General features: G+C 38.1%; 2 pseudogenes; both read left to right on the top strand.

The window, feature by feature from the left end:
• The first annotated feature begins 750 nt into the window (after window positions 1-750).
• On the top strand, window positions 751-1561 carry LOC133261070 (olfactory receptor 5F1-like; annotated as a pseudogene).
• A 1386-nt stretch (window positions 1562-2947) lies between these two features.
• LOC133261069 (olfactory receptor 5F1-like) lies at window positions 2948-3933 on the top strand (annotated as a pseudogene).
• The last annotated feature ends 2377 nt before the right edge of the window (window positions 3934-6310 follow it).

Genomic DNA, 6310 nt, shown 5'->3' with positions numbered 1-6310 from the left:
TATGCCTCACCTGAGTTATTAGGGATTCTAGTAAAAACAGAAATAATAGACTAGACAAGTTAGTACTGAGAAAAATGCTGTTAAGTACTTGGTGCAGTCTCTGTCATTCACCGCCATAAATAGTTATAGTGTGTGCTACCACACGGCATTAATCTGATAGTGCACTTTGAAAGGAGAACATTTATTTGTGTGCCTTAATACACTACAATATCATCATTAAGAATATGATAGATGTCAAAATATCAGTTATCTAATTGGGCTACTTTTTGCTTCCTGGAGAACACACAAATGATTTCCAAGTGACCATACATAAATTTTGAAGTTGAAGAATATAGAGAGCAGACTTAGGGAGGAAAAAAAATGATTTCAGTTAAATCCAAATACCTGCTCAGAGAATGGAAAAAAACTTCAGCAAGAACAATTCTGTACTTTGCATTTGGATATGGACTAGAGGGGCAAGAATAGAACATAGATGCTGCATTCGAAAAGGAACCTTAGGTGATGTATGTGTATTTAGATGAGTCATTTGGGGATCCCTCAGTCCAGAATTAATAGAGCCAATTACTTAGTAAAATCCCATGCTTATTCATTTGTCTACTAATTGTCCTCTGACTCTGTTTACAGGGCTCTGTTGTCCCAGGTTTCTTTTCCCTATATGCTTTACTTTATCAATATTTCTATTTCTGGTAAATTGTGCAATGGGAAATATGCACACCCAGTTTAAGTTTAAGCATACTGTATCTGTAATCAATGGGCAGAAAAAATTGCACTTCACTCACAGAGTTCATCCTGTTGGGATTAGCAGATACATTGGAGCTACAGGTTATCCCCTTTTGCCTTTTCTTGGTGATTTACATGTTTACAGTTGTGGGAAATGTTGGGATGATCCTCTTAATCAGGACTGATTCCAAACTTCACACACCCATGTATTTCTTCCTGGCTAACCTGTCCTTTGTGGGTGTTTGTTATTCCTCTACCATCACTCCAACAATGTTGGTAGATTTATTCTCCAGGAAGAGGCCAATCTCTTTTGTTGGCTGCTTTTTGCAGATGTACTTCTTTATAGCCTTTGCCACACTAAATGCATCCTTTTGGGGTTAATGGCCTATGATCGCTATGTGGCCATAAGCAGCCCTCTCCTTTACTCCTTGATCATGTCCAGGATGTTCTGCATAGAAATGGCAGCAGGGGCTTTTACAGCATGTTGAACTCCATGGTAAACACCAGTTATGTAAGCAGCTTACCATTCTGCAGTTCCAATGTCATTCATCACTTCTTCTGTGACAGCACCCCCCACACACTTTTTAAGCTCTCCTGTTCTGACACACGCCTGCATGAAAGCATCTTTTCCACATTTACTGGTGTGACTATGGTCAGAACTCTGCTGGTGACCCTCACCTCCTACTCCTACATTCTCTCTCATAAAGTTGTCATCCTCCTCAACCCTCTGTGGTCCATGTTGCTCATCTCGGTCAATAAATATTCATGTAGGCATGAGGTTAGTAGTTATTTTCTCCTTCTGATTATTTTCACTCAAGAACAAATGTGGAATAAAAGTTAAAATTACTCTGCTAAGGGGGGGTGGGGGATACACACAAACCCACACAGGGAAGGACAGTAGTATGGTAGTAGGTTATATACCCATTTGGACCAAGCTGCTAACACCACAAAGAAAGAGGCAATTAAATAACCATTTTTAAATAAAGCAAAAACTTTAAAAAGACAGAGATCAGGAACCGTGTTATGATGATCGCACTAGTGTTTGATTCCATCTCTCTGGGTGTGATCACATTTTAATTATTTTTGAGACTGCAGCTTCTGCCTTTAGAGGATTGATTTCACAACCAAAATCTATAAACCAGTCCCCAAGTGCACCCAACTCTGTTTAAGGAGAACAAAATAAAGAAGCAGCAATGTGTATATACTCAGAAGCTGTCTCAATTTTTTACAAAGAGCTAATTCAAATTTTCACTGATTTTCATTTCATTTAAAACATGAAAACTATCTTCTTTCTATTTTTGTGCCTTAACTGATTTATTAGGGATTTTGACAAAAAAGAAAATACTTGACTAAATAAGATAGTACTGCAAAGAATGCAATAAGAGTTTGGTGCTGCCATTCATTGCCGTGGACAGGTATAGTGTCTGCTACTATATGGTATTCATTTGATAGTGTGGTTTGTGATGAGAATGGTTATTGGTTTACTACAAAATCATTCTTAACAATATGCTGTGCTGTGCTTAGTCACTTAGTCATGTCTGACTCTTTGTGACCCCATGGACTGTAGCCCACCAGGCTCCTCTGTCCATGGAATTCTCCAGGCAGGCATACTGGAGTGGGTTGCCTTGCTCTCCTCTTCTAAACAATATAATACATGCCCAAATTTTGGTTATTTGAAACGGGCTGCTTTTGCTGCTTGGAGAAAACAAAAGCAATTTCCAGGTGGTGATGCATGAATTATTGAGTTGAAGAACATACAGAGTGATCTTGAGGAGAAGAAAAAAAATGTATTTGAGTTAAAATTAAGTGTCTGTTCATAAGATATGGGAGAAACTTCAGCAAGGACACATCTATATTCTATATTTTGTATGTGGGCTAGAAGAGAAAGAATACAACATAGATGCTGGATTTGCAAAAAAAAAAAAAAAATTAATCTGAAATAAAATATGTGGACCTTGACCAGTCATTTTTTAATCCCTCAACCCAAATGTGATACAACTGCTTAATAAATTCCAACAGTTATTCATTTTTTCTACTAACTTAACTATTATGTCAGTTTCAGTATTTACTATGCTCTATTATCCTAGGCATTATGTTTTCTATAAGCCAACCACTAAAACTCATTCATATTTGTGCTATTTCCTGTAAACTTTGGGCCTAATACAAATTTAAGCATACTATACCTGTGACACCTAGTGTAAATTTAAGCATACTATACCTGTGACAAATGGCCAGAAAAAATTATACTCTGCTAACTGAGTTCATCCTGTTGGGCTTAGCAGACACATGGGAGCAGCAGCTTGTCCTCTTTTTCGTTTTTTCTGTGATTTACACTGTGACAGTTGTGGGGAATGCTGGGTTGATCCTCTTAATCAGAGCTGATTCCCGACTTCACACACACATGTACTTCTTCCTGGCTAACCTGTCCTTTGTGGATGTTTGTTATTCATCCACCATCACCCCCAGATGCTGGTAGATCTATTATCAGAGAAGAAGTCCATCTCCTTTGCTGGCTGCTTTCTGCAGATATACTTCTTTATCCTTTTTGCCACAACTGAATGCATCCTTTTTGGGTTAATGGCCTATGACCGCTATGTGGCCATATGCAACCCTCTCCTTTACTCCTTGATCATGTCCAGGACGGTCTGCCTGAAAATGGCAGCAGGGCTTTTACAGCAGGACTGTTGAACTCTGTGGTGAACACCAGTTATGTAAGCAGCTTGCCATTCTGCAGTTCCAATATCATCCATCACTTTTTCTGTGACAGCCCCCCACTTTTTAAGCGCTCCTGTTCTGACACACGCCTGTATGAAAGCATCTTTTCCACATTTGCTGGTGTGAATATGGTTGGAACTCTGCTGGTGACCCTCACCTCCTACTGCTACATTCTCTTCTCCATCTTCTGTATGCATTCAGGGGACAGGAGGCACAAAGCGTTTTCCACATGTGTGTCTCACCTGACAGCCACCATCCTGTTCTATTCCACCTCCATCTACACTTATTTCAGACCTTCCTCCAGCTACTCCTCCAGGCACTCAGGACAAAGTGGCTTCTGTGTTCTACACAGTGGTCATCCCCATGTTGAATCCTTTGATCTACAGCCTCAGGAATAAGGAAGTAAAGACAGCTTTATGGAATGTAATTACTAGGAAAATAGTCCCTTCACTTCTGGGATTTTTTGGTGAATTTTCTGCATTAAACAGAATATGTTGAAATTTGAAAAGCTAGACTCAAATTAGTTTTTCATTAGAATATTTTCTAATTAATCAAATCCATTCATATTCACATACATGTATCCAATTAGATATAAGCAAAGTTACCAAAGTTATATATAAAACTATGGAAGTGTCATCTAATCATTCTATATTTCTTTTGGGTTCTCAGAAATAGGGGTAACTTGTAAAGAAATTTGGGTTATGAAAATAAGCAATTCAGTGTTTAGAGTCAAAATCGACAATATCACATGAAACTAGCCATGTAGAGTATTTGCAACTGTCAATTTATTTTTTCCTGATGCATGTTTTTTCACTATATATAGTTTGTGACAGAGTGTTATATACAACATATATCAAACTTTTTAAACTTTAAAATAGATTCCAGTTTTATTTGTGGAATTATTTCCTGCAGAGTTGCTTAAGTCTAAATTCAGGATTATACTTTTAATAGCAACAGTAAACACGCCAACTATCATTTCCTTTATCCCTGGAAAAACACACATATCTGTTAAAGAAAAAAAATATGAATTGGTGTAAAAGAGTATTATTTTAAAAACTGCTGTCTGACTTGAACGCACAAATTTATGATAGTTTTTCTTCTATTCTTTGTTTTCTTCTCAAAAGTTCCCTACCCTTCTCTCACTTACTCTGTTCCAGATGACATTAGTACATAAACACAAAGACACATGCACACATACTCAGCTAATCACGTTTCAAAGGAAAATAAACAGTATCCTGTCAAGAAGGTAAAATTCAAATGGCTAAGTGTAGAAGAATAAAAACTCCAATATAAAGTAGCTGAATTTATGTGAAAATATGTAAGCTGTATAGAGTAATGTGCACATAACTTCACTGCAAATATGTAGTAGTGGTGGTAGCGTTAGTTGCTTCAGTTCAGTTCAGTCGCTCAGTCGTGTCCAAACCTTTGCGACCCCATGAATCACAGCACACCAGGCCTCCCTGTCCATCACCAACTCCCGGAGTTCACCCAGACTTACATCCATCGAGTCAGTGATGACATCCAGCCATCTCATCCTCTGTCATCCCCTTCTCCTCCTGCCCCCAATCCCTCCCAGCATCAGAGTCTTTTCCAATGAGTCAACTCTTCGCATGAGGTGGCCAAAGTACTGGAATTTCAGCTTCAGCATCATTTCTTCCAAGGAACACCCAGGACTGATCTCCTTTAGAATGGACTGGTTGGATCTCTTTGCAGTCCAAGGGACTCTCAAGAGTCTTCTCCAACATCACAGTTCAAAAGCATCAATTCTTCGGCACTCAGCTTTCTTCACAGTCCAACTCTCACATCCATACATGACTATTGGAAAAACCATAGCCTTGACTTGGCAAATCAATGTCTCTGCTTTTGAATATGCTATCTAAGTTGAAGTTTCACCCAGTTCTTTGACACCCCATGCACTGAAGCCCATCAGGCTCCTCTCTCCAAGGGATTCTTCAGGCAAGAATACGGGAGTAGGTTGAAAATATATAATTTATTGCCACTAGATAGCTTTGTTGCCAATCTGTAGCCTTATAGAAATAATTTTAAAACAAATAGCTTTATTGAAACTATATGGGATGTAGGTCAAATGGAAAGTGTGGCACTAGAAAACAGAAATGTGGTCAGTTTTTGCTAACCTGAGATATAATTTACTACCTTGGATGGGAAATTGATGTGTACTTATGTTAGCGTTCTCTTTAAACTTTGTGATACTAGCCCTTCTGTAGACACATTGCTATGTCTAAAACTCTGAATTTGTGAATCAGGCTCAAAGTGTTAAATCTCCTGAAATTGCGTTATCATGTTTCCCTTTGTTATAAAACAAATAAGATGTAAAAACACAATTTGTTAGTCATGGTTGCATTGTGTGTGTCAGTCATTAACTCATGGGTAAAGGAAAATAGAAAGATGAAAAATGCATACATACTTTTTATACATCTGTTTGATTATCCTCTATCTCCCTGATTTCTGACTTTATATTTCTCCAGTCAATAGTGAGGAAGATATGGAAAACAATTCCCAGTCAAAAAAAAAAAAAATACAACTACAGAAAAAAAGAGATAAACACTTTCTCTTGGTTCTTAAATAGCTGCAATAAATAGTTTGGGTGAACCCTCTTTGTATAACAGACACTGTGGACTCAGTCACCTGTGGCCAGGTGAGTGCATTCACATGTTAGTGCAATGGCTATGTGGAATGTGGGAGATGAGTGTGAAGAATGTTCTTAGATAATTTATGCAGAAGGAGAGCAGAAAAAAAAGTAGTGCATCTGTGCTAACTTGGTTAAACTCTGATAAAGATAGGAAACCCCTGTATTTTTAAGATCTGAGTGTTCTAAAGCAGAGTATTTGCAAAGAGTTGGATGCTACTGAGTGAT

The sequence above is a fragment of the Bos javanicus genome, chromosome 15 (genome assembly GCF_032452875.1).
Source record: "Bos javanicus breed banteng chromosome 15, ARS-OSU_banteng_1.0, whole genome shotgun sequence".
Taxonomy (NCBI): Eukaryota; Metazoa; Chordata; class Mammalia; order Artiodactyla; family Bovidae; genus Bos; species Bos javanicus.
Note: the sequence above shows the minus strand (reverse complement) of the source record. Positions and strands in the feature narration are given on the sequence as shown.